Source organism: Palaemon carinicauda, chromosome 7, assembly GCF_036898095.1.
Source record: "Palaemon carinicauda isolate YSFRI2023 chromosome 7, ASM3689809v2, whole genome shotgun sequence".
NCBI classification, from domain to species: domain Eukaryota; kingdom Metazoa; phylum Arthropoda; class Malacostraca; order Decapoda; family Palaemonidae; genus Palaemon; species Palaemon carinicauda.
This window is the reverse complement of record NC_090731.1, coordinates 90,526,897-90,544,453: the sequence shown is the minus strand read 5'-3', so window position 1 is coordinate 90,544,453 and position 17,557 is coordinate 90,526,897.

Here is a 17,557-nt window from a genome sequence, read left to right as displayed (position 1 = left end):
AGGAAAAGAAAGCAGAAATAACCAAACTGAAGTTTGTCAATAGTAACTTAATTGCAGAAGAGATGACATAGGACAACCTAACACTAAGGAAGCTCTTATAGTCATGAAAACAAGGGTGAACATGATAGAGTTAAAAGAAAATTATAGAAACAGGAATGGAAAGTATAGGCTTTGTGTGATGTGTTGTGAGGCAGATGATACAAATGAGCACATGTTTAGCTGTAATGAATCAAGAAAAATCAGAAACAATGGCATAGAACTAGAGAGTTTAGAAACACCAACTAAAGATGTTGCATAATATATTAGACAGGTCATGAAAGTTCGAAGTAAAAGTGTGTAAGCTGTGCTGTCTGTGCTGGAGGTAAATAATGACAATGAATTTTCTGCGGATTGCAGCGCTTTGTACCTACTAGGCTTCTTCTAGTATTTTACCCAAAATAATCGTGTTGTGGAGTGAGAGCACAGAAGAACCTGGGGCCTGGAAAGAGCAAATAAAGGCACTGACTTTCACAGTCAGTGGACTCGAAATAAATAAAGAAAAGCACCATGCTCTTATATGATAACGCCTTCCCATCATTTGAAAATTAAGGCATCAAAGTACCCACTATTTCAAAAAAAAAAAAAAAAAAAAAAAAAAAAAAAAAAACTGCTTCCAATAACAAAAGGAATTCATATTTAATAAAGCCTATAAATTCATAAACCAGAAAACATTCATCCCAGCTAGAAACTGCAATAGTCTAATGATAGGTAATCTTTTGGAATGGGTGGACCTCCCAAGGCTCAAGCACTTTACAAAGGTAATTCAGCCAATCATTGCCAAAGAGGCGATAGGTTAATCATAGATATTAGAAAACAAAAACTATAGACTGATATTTAGGGCTCCACAATGCACACCAATTAGTTAGTGAATTAAAAGCAGAAGTTGGGATATCCTGTTGCGATTATTATTATTATTATTATTATTATTATTATTATTATTATTATTATTATTATTATTATTATTATTATCATCATTATTATTATTATTATTATTATTATTATTATTATTATTATTATTATTATTATTATTATTATTATTATTATTATTACGTCTACTAGTGGGGTCCCTCTTGGAAATGTCAATCGAATAAGAAATTATAGGACGTTCAGTAATACAATCCATGACATTTTTTTTTCTACTTTTATTCCAACGAAGCTTTCGGGTAAATTCCTTAACCCATCATCAGCTGCAAAAATTGTTTTTTTTTTTACTTTAACAAATACTTATAATATTCATATATATAGCGAACAAAGAAATGTAGAGTTTTACAACATCGTAAGTTAAAAACAAAAAATTTAAGTTACAGTATTTACCTAAAAAGTTTTCTAATATAGATAGACTAAAAACGTAAATAAAATTATAAATACTTAAAACAATTTCAATGGAAAGCTGGAGGTTTCATTATTTAAGTCTATCTTCGAGCAATATCGTATGTTTGAGTGGGTCATCTACATTTACCTTTTCAAAAGTATTATCCTTTTCAAGTACCTCCTTTACCTTTTTTAAATAGTCAAATTTGTTCATTATAACTGCTCCTTTTCCTTTATCCGGTTTACATATGATCAAATTTTCATCTTTTCCCAACTTCTTTAAGATTTGTATATCGTCTTTATGATTGATTGATTGATTTAAGGTTTACAGGCATCCTGACATCTAGGGTCATTGACACCGATATTATTTAGTTTATATATATATATATATATATATATATATATATATATATATATATATATATATATATATATATATATATATATATATATATATATACATATATATATATATATATATATATATATATATATATATATATATATATATATATATATATATATATATAAAGAATATTCAATTAAAACCATAACAGTTAATAAGTCATTATAAAAGTTAGATAGTTTTCAAAAGACCCGCTTCTGAAACAAATCTAAAAATGCCACTTGCATAGTAGGATACATCGTGTCCAAGAATCTTGGCAAGGATGAACCTGCCACCCTCACCTCGAGCCTCTAACAAATATCTATTCCGCAAGTTATTATAACTGGGGCATTCGGTCAATAGATGCCTCACTGTTAGAGGTACCAAACAGTCATCACAATACGGTTGGTGTTGGCCCTTCAGCAGAAACTCGTGTGTTAACCGAGTGTGACCAATACGGAGACGACAAAGAGAAGTCTCCCATTTTCGGGCCATCATGTTATACCTCCAAGGAGTTATGACATCTGTTGCCTCTCTCATTTTATTGCCATCTAGACTATCCCAGTGCTGTTGCCATTTATTGCAAAGCAATTTCTTGATGTTAGGTAGATAATCATTACACGGAATAGGATACTTTCTTAGCAGCAACTCGGATGCAGCATTCTTTGCCAGTGAATCTGCCTTCTCATTCCCAGACACACCTACATGTGCTGGAATCACGTTCTGTTCTCAGATCTTTGTTTGTTTATGACATTACCATATAATTGTCTCATTTGACTATAAAGTACTTCTTTCGTCTCACCTTGTTTTTGCGGCTAACTTGAAGTTTATCAACAAACAATTCAAAAGACAATTGCCAATGAAATTCTTTAACATAAGGAACAAAATTATGTTCTAACCCTAAGGATAATATTTCTTTCTCCGTCCTATTCAAGAGCCTATCTGAAAAGTTATACACAGCTTTATTTACATCAACTGTCGGGGGTTTATAAAATCCCCCTAGAAAAAAATAACTTTTTGGCATGTGTTAACATGATATTATCTTTATATTTCTCAACATTTTTAAGTACAAAAGATCGAATATGATTAAAATCTAAAAAACCTAATCTGTTTTTTACAGTATCAGGACAATCTAAAGGCACTCTTTGTTGTACACTCTGACCTTTCCTTTTCGCTCGAAGTTTGTTGAGAAGTAGCGTTGTTTGCCACTCTGTAGAACGGCTTTCGTTGTAATATTTTCTTATATAGTTTGAAGCGCACAAATTTCGGGGTTAAATTATATAAAAGACATTTTTCTAAAAACACTACATCTACTTTAGTTTTTTTGTATTTTCTTTGAGTCGTCTCCCACTTCCTTATCTCGATCCAGGCTTCTCTACTATATCTGTTTGTTATCACGTTTACTAGTGGTGTCCCTCTTGGAAATCTCACTCGAATAAGAAATTGTAGGACGTTCAGTAATACAATCCATGACGTTTTTTTTTTCTACTTTTATTCCAATGAAGCTTTCGGGTACATTCCTTAACCCATCATCAGCTGCAAAAATAGTTCTTTTTTACTTTAACAAATACTTATAATATTCATATATATATATATATATATATATATATATATATATATATATATATATATATATATATATATATATATATATATATATATATATTTATATATATATAGAGAGAGAGAGAGAGAGAGAGAGAGAGAGAGAGAGAGAGAGAGAGAGAGAGAGAGAGAGAGAGAGAGAGAGAGAGAGAGAGAGCGAACAAATAAAAGTAGAGTTTTACAACATCGTAAGTTAAAAACAAAAAATTTAAGTTAAAATATTTACCTAAAAAGTTTCCTAATATAGATAGACTAAAAACATAAATAAAATTATAAATACTTAAAACAATTTCAATGGAAAGCTTGAGGTTTCATTATTTTAAGTGGGCTTTAAGGTCTTAATTTGTAAACGTTCAGCGATTCGAATTTCAGATTGGTAATTCCCTCTAAATACAATGGAAAATTCTTGTAGATTTACCTGCTTGTTACAAATGTTTTCTGAGTGGTCCCTCACGGATGACTGGAGGGGCCTAGCAATGGTCTTTTTTGTTCTGTAACTTCTCCCTTCATGTTCCGATGCTCTGACAGCTAGGGCCCTATTGCTAGAACCCAAATAGCAGTTATTACAAACTGCACATTCATAATTTTTTTTGAATAATGGATACCCAGGTGAAATATTCTATAGTCAATTAAAGAGGTTCTTAAACAGCATCTTCATACAAAAGCCCATTACAAGTACTGTAGAAAAATAGACTGTATATCTAAAACTGCCATATCAAGGAGAGCAATTATGCAAGGTGATAAATAAAGAATTAAAGAAAATAATAGATCAACATTTTCCCCAGATCAACGTAAAAACAATATTTTATAACAACTTTAAAATGAAAAACTTTTTCCATCACAAAGACAAAACTCCTTCTAACAGGTGTTCTGACATTGTTTTCAAGTATGAATGTGCAGTCTGTAATAACTGCTATTTGGGTTCTAGCAATAGGGCCCTAGCTGTCAGAGCATCGGAACATGAAGGGAGAAGTTAGAGAACAAAAAAGACCCTTGCTAGGCCCCTCCAGTCATCCGTGAGGGACCACTCAGAAAACATTTGTAACAAGCAGGTAAATCTAAAAGAATTTTCCATTGTATTTAGAGGGAATTACCAATCTGAAATTCGAATCGCTGAACGTTTACAAATTAAGACCTTAAAGCCCACTTTAAATAATGAAACCTCGAGCTTTCCATTGAAATGGTTTTAAGTATTCATAATTTTATTGAAGTTTTTAGTCTATCTATATTAGAAAAACATTTTAGGTAAATACTGTAACTTAATTTTTTTGTTTTTAACTTACGATATTGTAAAACCCTACTTTTCTTTGTTCGCTATATATATATATATATATATATATATATATATATATATATATATATATATATATATATATATATGAATATTATATGTATTTGTTAAAGTAAAAAAAGAAAAAAACTATTTTTGCAGCTGATGATGGGTTAAGGAATGGGCCGAAAGCCTCATTGGAATAAAAGTAGAAACAAAACTGTCATGGATTGTATTACTGAACGTCCTATAATTTCTTATTCGAGTTTTATTATTATTATTATTATTATTATTATTATTATTATTATTATTATTATTATTATTATTATTATTATTATTATTATTATTATTATTATTATTATTATTATTATTATATTAAACAGAAAAAAGTCAGATGATGAGAACGGAATATGCAATGGAACATGAAATATCATTGGAAGGAGAAAGGATTAATGAGGTAGAATCATTTAAATATTTAGGAACTAAAATCTCTAATACAGGATCTTTAGAATTGGAGTTAATAAAAGATTAAATAAAGCAAATCACACAATTGCTAAGTTAAGTGAAGATATATCAGGAAGTTGGTAGAGAAGTTTTGGGACATGCAGTTACAAGGAGAAAACCATGGATATCAAATGAAACGTGGTATACCATTGACGCAAAGGGCCTAGTTTAGATTTCGCCAGTTTTCTCTATCTTGAGCTTTTAATTCAATACTTCTCCATTCATCATATCCTACTTCGCGCTTCATAGTCCTCAGTCCTGTAAGCCTGGGTCTTCCAACTCTTCTAGTGCCATGTAGAGCCCAGTTGAAAGTTTGAACTAATCTCTCTTGGGGAGTGCAAAGAGCATGCCCAAACCACCTCCTCCTAACACTCGCCATGATTTCATCCACATATGGTACTCGAGTAATCTCTCTTATAGTTTCATTTATAATCCTGTCTTGCCATTTTACTCCCAATATTCTTCTGAGGGCTTTGTTATCAAATCTACAATATCTGTTGGATATTGTTTCATTGTCATTCCATGACTAATGTCCAGACAGTAACACCGATCTCACTAAACTTATATATAGCCTGATTTTTATATGTAATTTCAGGCAATTCGATTTAAGAATTTTACTAAACCTAGCCGTTGTCTGATTTGCTTTTTTCAATCTTTCATTAAACTCCAATTCTAAAGATCCTATATTATAGATCATAGTTCCTAAATATTTAAATGATTCCGCCTCATTAATCCTTTTTCCTTCCAATGATATTTTATCTACCATTGCATATTCCGTTCTCACCATCTCTGTCTTTCTTCTATTTATTTTAAACCCAGCCTCATGTGATATTTCGTGCATTCTGGTAAGCAAGAATTTGCAAGTCTTGTGGTGTTCCGCTAATGAAGACAGTGTCATCAACATACTCTAGGTCACCTAATACCCTGTTACCAATCCAGTCCAATCCTTCTCCACCATCCCCAACTGTTCTATGCATTACAAAATCCATGAGGAGGATAAACAACATAGGTGACAACACATTCCCTTGGAGTACTCCACTGTTCACTGGGAATTCATTTGATAGGGCTCCACTAACATTAACTTTGCACTTTCTATGTTCATGAACAGACTTAATAGAATTTACACATTTAAGAGGAACTCCATAATAACGCAGGGCTCTCCACAAAATTGACCGGTGCACATTATCAAAGGCTTTTTCATACTCCACAAATGCCATCAAAAGTGGATTTCTATATTCTATACATTGCAATACTACATGTCTTAAAATGCAGAATGGAGAAGTATTGAATTTAAATCTCAAGGTAGAGACGACTGCCAAAATCTAACCGAGGCCCATCAGCCAATAGGCATAGGAGGAGAGTAAGATGATGATGATAATGATATATATATATATATATATATATATATATATATATATATATATATTCCCTATGTCAACGGATAATGAGACATCGGAACATGAGTTTTTTCACTTTATTACAAATGGTTTGTGAATACACTGTCTACAGCCGACACTCTCAGGTGAGTGCCTTGTCTAAAAGAAGGCACAAAGGCTACTGACTACCCTTGCAAGCAAGATGCAATCTTGCTAAGACAACATGCTGAATTATTAGGTTTTGTGGAATTCTCATCATTATAGAGTTCATTTACCTTGACATGTAACACATATTTTCATACAAGGATTAGGACATTACTCACTCCCCCCCCCCCCAAGCTCCTCACTTCAGGAGGTGTGCATTTGCCCTCTCTAGTCTATGATATATGGAGGACACTCCGACCCGGAATAGGCATGGCATGTACTAAACAGAAATGCAACATAAAATATATATATATATATATATATATATATATATATATATATATATATATATATATATATATATATATATATATATATATATATATATAGAAATCACTCCCAAAAAATAACACATCTTCCACAAAATATTAAGAAAAAAAAATATTGCATGTAAAAATGTACACAATATAGTATAAATAATTCCACTCATTTCTTCTTTTGACTTCTGCAACTAAAATACAGATTACCCATAGTGAAAAAAAATCATATCAACATCATTATTACACAACCTTATCAAAAACCTCCCTCTGGTTGCGGGCAATAAGAGCCTTTGCGGCGGGACAGGGATAGGAATAGATATTCCTTTATCCCCTGATTTTACTTGTCCCAGTTTACGGCTCAAATTTGCAACACAACTCACCACTAACGTTTCGCCTTTTTTTGTAAATCACTACTACACTTGGACTTGCAACTATCAACCAGTGGCCACTAGCCGTGTCGAGGATGATGGATGCCGCTGACTGTAGTGGGTTTGAGGAGAATCTTTTTCCAATCAGTGAAATGGTGGCTCCTGTGTCGATCAGCACTCAGATGGATTTATGTGGTTGGTCAATCCTAACTGCTAACATTCCTAGCCTGCCATTAGGTTATATGGGGCACGGGACAATGACCTCGGCTGCAACACCGCAGTCCACTGGTCCTCTCCCTAGTGCAGCGGGGATGAGGTCTGGGTTACCAATGGAGGTCCCAATGCCTGCTCTACCACGTCTGTCGTCTGTCACTCTACCACTGCCTCGGCTGCTGCTTCTGATATCATGCAGGGGTAGGGTATCAATCTCCCTCGTCTCCCCCTTCCTCCGTTTCCTTTTCCTTGGATGTTGGGCGGGGGGAGGTGTGCATGTGCCACAGCCAGCCCGCCCTCAGCATTTTTTTCTGGGCACTCTAGAGATAGATGACCGTAGGCCTGACAAGTGTAACAGCGAGGGTATCCTTGGGTGGAGCACTGCACTCGTCGGTGCTCCTCTCCCCCACACTGCCAGCATCTGAAGTCTCTTCTCACCCGCTGACTGCGTTCTCCCCTCTCCCGCTTTGGGGGTTGGTGAGTGCCTCTCATGGCTGCCAACTTCTTGGAATCTGGCCAGTTATTCCCAGTCATTTTTTCTTCTGGCAAACTGTCTAAAATGTTTTGTATGGCGCGCACTACGTCTGCTAACAAGCGATTGTCATTGAACAAATAGCCACATAAATATGGATTTACTAATCTGCGAATATGCTTACGGCCAATTGCTTTTATATCACCTTCTGGGAGATTGGCATTCTGGGTAGCAAACGAATCACAATCGTGAAAAATGCGAGTTGCATAACTAGAAACGGATTCACCTTCCCGAATTTTGGGTTTGTAATTTTCTTTTATGTCTTCCCTTTCTCACATCGGGCAAGGCATAGTTCTCAATTAAACGTAGTTTTATTTCAGTATAACTTCTTAAACTGTCTTCTGGCCAACACATTACCTCCATTGCCGGAGCATCTTTCAGCAATCTAATTACTTGAATAGCTTTTTCTCTTTCCGACCACCCATATGTGGCTACTTCAAGGTCTCTCAAAAACACTTCGATCGATTGAAACCCTTCATTTGGCCGCTGATCATAAAAAAGGCCTAACACTTGCCTGGAGTTCTGGCAGTTTCTGAACTACGATGTTATCTTCACTCGGCTATGCATATGTACTTTCACGTGTGCGTTTGGACTTCGTTTAAGTACGTCGGATATGCTGTGATTGCGCGCCGCTCCTCTTCTCATTCAACCAAGAATCTTTCCATTAACTATGCTAGGTTATTTAACCTATTTTCTAAGTCCTTTGCTCGAAGATCCTGTCTATATCTTCATCAGCCTCACAATATCCAATTGCTCCTTCATTTTCATCTCCTGCAGCAGCAGCGTTTGCTATGTTAGTCCTTGTGTATCTAGGCATCTTGAACTTTTATTTTACTGGCTCAAAGAACAACTTCGCTCACAGCATACACAAACAGACATATTTGTACACCTAGCACCAATATGTGCCATGTCAACGGATAATGAGACATCGGAACATGGGTTTTTTTCACTTTATTACAAAAGGTTCGTGAATACACTGTCTGCAGCCGACACTCTCAGGTGAATGCATTGTCTAAAAGAATGCACACAGGCTACTGACTACCTTCACGAGCAAGATGCAATCTTGCTACAACAACATGCTGAATGGTTAGATTTTGTGGAATTCTCATGATTTTAGAGTTCATTTACCTTGATGTGTAACACATTTTCATACAAGGATTAGGATATATATATATACATATATATATATATATATATATATATATATATATATATATATATATATATATATATATATATATATATATATATATTTATATATATATATATATATATATATATATATATATATATATATATATATATATATGCATATATATATGTATATGTACATATATATATACATATATATATATATATATATATATATATATATATATATATATATATATATATATATATATATATATATATATATATATATATATGTATATATATATATATATATATATATATATATATATATATATATATATATATATATATACATATATATATATATATATATATATATATATATATATATATATATATATATGTGTGTGTGTGTATATATATATATATATATATATATATATATATATATATATATATATATATATATATATATATATATATATATATATATATATATATTCTTACGAAGCTGGACCAGTGTAGAGTAGATAATTTAGTAATGTATCTTACCTATATATTTCATTTGTGTATTTGATGTGAATAGCCAGCTCTTAAGATGAGCTCCTCTCATATAGATATAAGTTTGGTATGTAAATTACGTAAGACTTTCGCCGTCAATTTCATTGCATTTTTCATTCGTCAGGATATGTAAATTTACGTTATTTTTATGAATTAACATTTTATTTCACGTATTTTGTTGTAAAGTCTTACACAATCTGTTTATAAGAGCTATATGATCTATATGAGATATGAACAAGGGGCTATGTAATTCTTTTTATGATATTGCGTCATGTTTGTGAGAAAATATGTAATTCTTATATTTGCCACGTGTCTTTCGAAGGTTCTCAAAAACCCCAGCGTAAGTTTTCATCTTTTTTTTTTATTTCCAGGGACAAAGGTGGGCGGAACTAGCTGAGAGAGGGTCACTTCGCTGTTGCATTGGTATGTGACCGAGAGTTGCCTGAAAGCAAGGTTCGTCCCCCTGAATTTTTATCTAGTTAATAACTCTGGTGTCGCCGTTAGGCCAACCCCAAGCTTCCAGACCTCGGACTTGAAATATTCTGGAAATAGCTAAGTTCACATATAAGTGACCTCAGGGATGCATAGGGGCAGAAGAGAAACAACCGTCCTGTGAGAGCCAAAATTCCCTCTCTCTCTCGAGTACCTATAGTGTGTTCTCTCCAAAGTGATTATGTGCCCCCACGTAAATCATGTGTTGAAACAATGCGAAAGACGTTAAAGGTGATTTTAAATTTATTGTGCTGTGGTAAGTGTCGGCATTGTGTAAATCTTTGTAACTAGCCCAGTGAGATTTATGAAAATATGTGAAGTTAGTAAGCTTATCAGTTACTTTACATAAGTTCTTTAAGAATTTAAGCAATAGAATTTAATTATTTCTTTTGTCTTAGTCTAAGGTTTTATTCAGATTTAATATTTCAAGTCAAGTGATTATATAATTTTTAGAGCGTAACATTTTTGTCCTAATCTAAGCTTTGTTCAGACTAATATTTCGAGTGATTTATCTTTTTTATGTAATTTTTTTCAAAATGTTGTAATTTATATAGAATATATCTATTTTTGTAAAGAGTTTATTATTCCAATCACCAGTGTTTAATTCAGTATTTGCTTGTACCCCTGTTAAAGGTTGGGTTCATTAAATGTATGGCATGGCATTCCTACTTCATCACTTTACAATATGGTTAACTAGCCCAATTCATCTAGATTTTACCCTTAACTAAAGGCTAGTTTCTTTTACATAAGGAATTTTCTTATGCATATTGATGTTACATTAAGTTTTTTAGAAGCCACCAAGCCAGTCTCTTAAACGGACATTTCAAATTATTCTAAGAGTAGGTTACCCACAATTTTAACTCTTCTCAAAACAAATTCTATGATAAACATTTCCTTCAGGACCAATTAAGCTAATGCTCTAATTGTCATGCACTTCTGTATTTCAAATATTTTACTGCCTCGGTGAAGCAAAGTTACCAGCTCTGCAAGAGTTTAGTTAGACTCATTGGGCTGGTAAATTTTTTTTTAATAATAATAATTAATAAAAAATTTATCGAGAATAAATTCTTGTATAAACTACAGATTAAGGAAGTAAATTAATTTAAATTTCTTGTATTAAATATTCTCTGTTTATACTCAATACATTAAGGAAAATTACTATGGTTTCATGAGTTTCCTACAATTCCCCCATAAAACACTTTACGGGATATCCCAGTGGGGAATCTGGGTTATGGGTGGGGAAAAAAAAACCCGAGTGATTTGCAGCAATAATAATAGTTAGAAATGCATAAGAAACACCAGATAACCAGTTGGAAAAATGTATTGGATACATAAGTGATGGGAAATTAAAGTAACAAAATAACCTATAATTCACATTGTATCCCTCAAGTGGGTTTTACCCAGCTTTGGCTCAAAATTCTCGCACAATAAACATAACCTCACTGCTCCTATGTTCTGGCAGGTAAAAAAAAAAAAAACAGAATACCGTACTTGGTAAAAACAATAGCAAAGAACACATACGCAGTAACTCATAATCATTCTTTCAAAGGTAAGCAATGAATTTAGGCTTGCCCCTCATTATTCATAGGAAGAAAAATGCCAAACTAGCCAGCATTCGTCCCTTTCTTAGAAGTGAATTTCAGTTTTGCCAGAAATTTGAGTATCATGTATTAACCTACATCACTTTAAAAGACAGTGTCATCACTAAACCATAATGGAGTGAGAAACCTTCTATGTACAGTACCTGTGCTAATAATCTAGCGATAATTATCTATAAAATTACTGAACGAACATAAAATAAAAGAATCATCAGAACTTAATTCAAGTTACATTCAGTACTTGGATAGCATAACCAAATGAATATTGTTAGTGGTCGATTTCATGCACTAGTTAGCAATATACTGTATTATCTGCTTGTTTACTGATAGATTTTAAGAACCATTACCCCGCATCTCGCAGCGATATGCTGGTCACCTTTCATGGACGTCATGAAAATGTACTTGTTCTGTTCGTGATGGGTTGTACTAAAAAATGCAGCATTACCTCTGCCATTATTTATTTGGCTAACAGAAATCATACGCAAGTGCCTGGAAATAAAGGAAAATCGAAATATGAAAATACAGAAAAGTTACTTTAAGAAATGAACAGTTTTTCTCTAACATTAAATAAAATACAGAACATTATTTTTCCAAGAAGTACAAATAGCAAAGGATATGATACAGTGGAATATTCGATGCTGTGTGTAATAAAGATAACAACTTTGGAAATAATTTGTATTTTTCTTCACCATACACACCTGAAGCTCTTTACTATGGAGATACACTTTGGTGACAGCTGAAACTTGCTTGAGGGTACACTCGGGCACACTACTCTCACTTATTTTTCTTCCTTTTGTTTTGTTAAAGTTTGTGAAGAATTTTTCTTCACTTCTTTCATTTGTATTTTTGACTCTATCCTAATAATACAGTAGCTACTCCTTAAACGTTCTCTCCTACATCGTTTTCTTTAACGAAACATCTGGAGAATTATTTTAAATCTACTAAAATCTGTTGACAAGCGCACGCAATGCTCGTGACGTCACAGCGTAGATACGCACAGCGCAAATGCGTTATCTCGGCGTATGTTGGTTCTTTCCTTAAACTATGTGGGTCGAGATTAAATTTCTAAACTGAATTTTAATATGATTTTCAATACTGCTGAATTAATGCATCTTTTATTTCTCAATACCAATTAAGGTTTGTTAATTTTAAGATGTTTGCCCATCCCACCAGCCCATTGCTTATTTCTCATTTTAACTATTAATTTTTAGCAAGCCAGAATAGGTAGGAATTGTTGTATTTATAAACTCCCTTAGAGCAACAAGATTTTTCTAAAGTATTTAGTACAAAATCCTGCCTCCTATGCACTCCTTGCAACAATATATTGCCCTGTCCTAAAGTCCCGATATGACACCTCAACTGGATTACGGTGGGCATCATGACTCTCACATGTCTGGAAAGGGGAAGCGAGGTGATCCTTCTCAACTTTAACCTCACCCCCACCCCATCTCCCAAAACTTGACTCAGAGAGGAGTCCTGCCGGCTGGAGACTGAAGGAGTGGAACCTGAGAAACCCTACTACCACAAATGAAGATTCTTAGGGTGAGCCAGTCAAGAGTGCAAAGTGCCAACTTGTGCAACTAGGTCGACAGCTACCAAAGGGCAAAGAGAATCTTCCAAGGAGTGCAGGTACTGCAAAAGTGGCCACTTAGTTATTCACCCATTCTTAGTTTAGACTAATTTTAACTTGAGTAGGGAACCTGGCTTTTACACACTTTGGACTGTGTGCGGTGGGATTGTGTATATATTCTTTCGCTATCATTTTTGCTTTTTAGACTAGCAGTCTCTGGGTCACATGGGCCACGTGTCCGACTTAAGTTCTGATTATTGATTATTGCAGACCACGTGTCTAACCAACCATTTTTATTATTTTGAATTGCTTTTATTGCATTCCTTTTTTTATACCATTTTGTGCTGTTAAGATGTCCGTTTTCTTTTGATGTAAATTTGTGAAATAAATCAATATTAGGTCAATTAAACATCCTTCGTATTTTTTCTCCCTCATTTATTTCAATGTGCAAATTATGAATATTTGATCACGGGACAGAATACCCGATATTTGAAAGGAGTAAGCCTAAGTAAGTTTATAAGTGGTTTCAGCGAGGAACTTTGTATTAATATATCTGCTTCGAAGGTAAAGATCTATATCTTTAAACTTTTAAACTTTACTTTACATCACTGCTCCCATTTTGGTTTTGTCTCTAATTACATTAACGTAAGATACCCGTCCAGCATCTCACTGGGGTCACTGGGACGGAGCCGGAACAGAGCCTAAGAATGAGATGACTATAGACCTGACAAAGCTAGCGTAGACCATAAATTACTTTTATTTTCACGTGTGGAGCTCCCCAGCCTCTGGACAGTAAAATTTCCCCCTTTTGTATTTAAGAGTGACGGTTAGTAAACTGTGGCAGTAAAGCTATTAGCAGGGTGTTTGTGCCTCGATTGTAAGTACTCATTATCCTCCCCTGTTGATCCTTGTGTAACTGCCGTAGGGAAACTTTCCCAGACTACGTTCCCACTCAAACATTTAATTTAGATAAAAAATTCTCCACAAAGTTTTTTTTTTTTTTTAGTTTATATAGGAGATATTTATTTTAATGTTACTGTTCTGAAAATATTTTATTTTTCCTTGGTTCCTTTCATCACTGGGACATTTTCCCTGTTGGAGCCTCTGGGCTTATAGCATCCTGCTTCTCCAACTAGGGTCGTAGCTTAGCAAGTAATAATAATGATAATAATAATAATAATAAAACTTTTAGCAAGGTGTTACTCCTCTCTGGTAGTTAGTATGAAGGGGGAGGAGTCAGTGGCAGGAGGTAGACTCACCAACCCTGCACAGTAGCCAACATAAGCCACTTTGCAATAGCATGCAGGACTTCCTGGAGGTTAGGTGACGGCAGACCAGTATGTGTAAAGAGCTTCACGTTTGCATGGTTAGGAAAAATGCAAATTATTTCCAAATTTGTCTTTTGTTCCGGCACCAAATATAAACCTTTCAGCTCTTTACTATGACTCACGTTTAGGTGGGTGGAAGTTCAAGACTAACTGGCTGGTTCCTGACCCCGGGTGTGACTCTTATGTTTCGCATGAGCTGTGGAAGAGCATAACCTATTACCTTGCTAACTCCCAATGAGAGATAACAGCATGAAGCAATTGTGTGTGCGAAGGTGTAAGGACTAAGCAATGTGAGTCAGGGATGGCCCAGCTTGGGGCTATCCTTACTTAGCTGGATGTTACCCGGGTCCCACCTTACTAAGAGATTGGGGACGTAAAAATATACATGCATATGTTAGGATACACAAGGAATGATGATACCCACCTACAGTCAGAAGAGGTCAGCTTGCAGAGTTCCTCGGCTCGCTCAAGCCCAAAGAGAGGGGAGAATGAAGGACGAAAAGGCCAGTCATACGTACATTCATACTAGACTTATGACTGGATAACATTTACCCTCAACCTATAGTGGCCTATGTGGTAACGTCTCTGGTGATCGTCAGACTGGAGTACAAGTCCCACTCAAACTCGGTAGTTCCACTTGTCGAGGTAACCTCACTTTCCTTCTTGTGAGCTAAGGATGGGGGTTTGTGGGAGCCTATAGGTCTATCTGCTGAATCATCAGCAGCCATTGCCTGGCCCTCCTTTTGGATGGAGAGGGGTCTTGGGCGATGATGATATGTATATATGGTCAGTCTCTACGGCATTGTCTTGTTTGATATGACAATGTTACTATCACTTGCCTCTGCCATTGATGAGTGGCCTTTAAACTTTCAAACCTGACCTATGAGGGAGCTGAGGTGTTACTGATCGTGTTTTGTATGGCTGTCACAGGACCTATGGAGAATGTGTCAAGGTTCCTATGGGTTACATCTTGCAGGTAGTAGGGGATGAAAGTAGACTGACATTTCCACACGCCCGCGTATAAGACCTGCATCACATAGAAGTTCTTTTTGAATGCCAAGGACGTACCAATGCTCGACATTTTGAGCTCTGGGTCTATGGTTAAGAGGCGGATGTTCGATGACTTTCCAGATCCAGGAAGAAATTGAATTTTTAGTAACTCCTCTTGACACTACCTGTGCTGACAAACAGCCTATTGACCTGTGTTCAAGGTCGAGGGGTTTGTTGAAGGCATTTCCTCAGCACCCTTATAATGCATAATAACAATTAATCTGGGCCACTTGTTACAGTACAGAGATTTTCAATCAAGAAATGCCTGAATCTAGGATATGCTACAGTCAGATTTTTAGTCTGGTAATAAACTCAAGGATGGAGTTGAGTGTCACTTGTCCCCATCCTCTTGAATGGGCGATGTCATAGGACAGAACATGTAGCTCGCTGACTCTTTGCAGAGGCCAGGACCAGGAGGAAAACGGTCTTTGGAGTCGCGTTCTGAAGCCCGATTATAAAGAGGTTCTTAACACTCCTTTCAGGGATTTCAGTACTCGTACGATAATCCACGGAGGCGGTCTGACTTCCGACGGAGGGCAAAATCGCTCAAAACTGCGCATGAAGAGAGATAATTCAGTTGAGGAGGAAATGTCAACTCCACTCAGTTTAAGGGTGAGGCTGGAGGATGAGGGATAGCCTTTCACTGCTGACACTGAACAGTTTTTCCTCCCCGAGATAAACAAACAAAAACTCCACTATTGTTGGAATAATGGCACTGAGCGGAGGGATGCCCCTTCCACGACACCAACCACAGAAGATAGACCACTTTCCTTGGTAGATAGCAATAGATGACTCAGAGGTATCTAGCCATCTTTCTCGCAACTGGTTGCAAAAAAACCCCATGCCACGATGAGTTGCTGGATAACCTCCAAGCATGAAGACGTAGCGAAGCAACTACTCTATGGAATATCTGAACATGTGGCTGTTTGAGTATATCGGGAAGTGGAGGGAGCTCCCTCAGTGTTCTTGTGAGCAGATGATGAAGGTCTGGGAACCATTCTGCATAATGCCACACAAGAGCTATTAGGGTCATCGACAGGTTTTACGATGCCCTTACTTTGTTCAGAAGCCTTCTTACTAGGTAGAAGGGGGTGTCATATATGTCTAGAGTGTTGAAAATCATCTTGCCAGAATGCTTGGGGATCTGGTACTGGGGAGCGGAACACCAGGAATTTCTGGTTGAGAGATGTCGCGAAAGGTCTATTGTCGGTGAACTCTACAAAGTCAAGATTTTGTTGGCTATCTGTTGATTCCAAGACCACTCGGTGCCAACAATCTGAGTCTTCCTGCTTGGTTTGTCTGCTAAGAAATTTCTCTTGCCTGGGATGAAACAGGATGAGAGGGTCACCAAGTTGTCTTCCATCCATCTGATTATCTCTACAGCCAGATGGCAGAGGGACTGTGAAAAAGTACCTCCTTGCCTGTTGATGTAACCCACCACTGTGGTGTTGTCGCTTATCAACACCACAGTGTCTTGAAAGGAGCTGTTGGAAGTGTTTTAAAGCTAGAAAGGCTGCTTTTATTTCTAGGAAGTTTACGTGGTAGTGTTGCTCGGCTTCGAACCATAGTCGGGAGACAGTGTGCTGCAACAAATGAGCCCCCCATCTGTCTTTTGATGCATCCGTAAAGAGCATCAAATCTAGGGGGAGAAGAGAGGTCTATTCCTGTCAGTAGGTTGGTATCTGATACCCACCACTGCTCCAACCTTATTGGTACCAGATCTGGAGGGCCTTTATGCTTAGATCAAAATGTCTTCA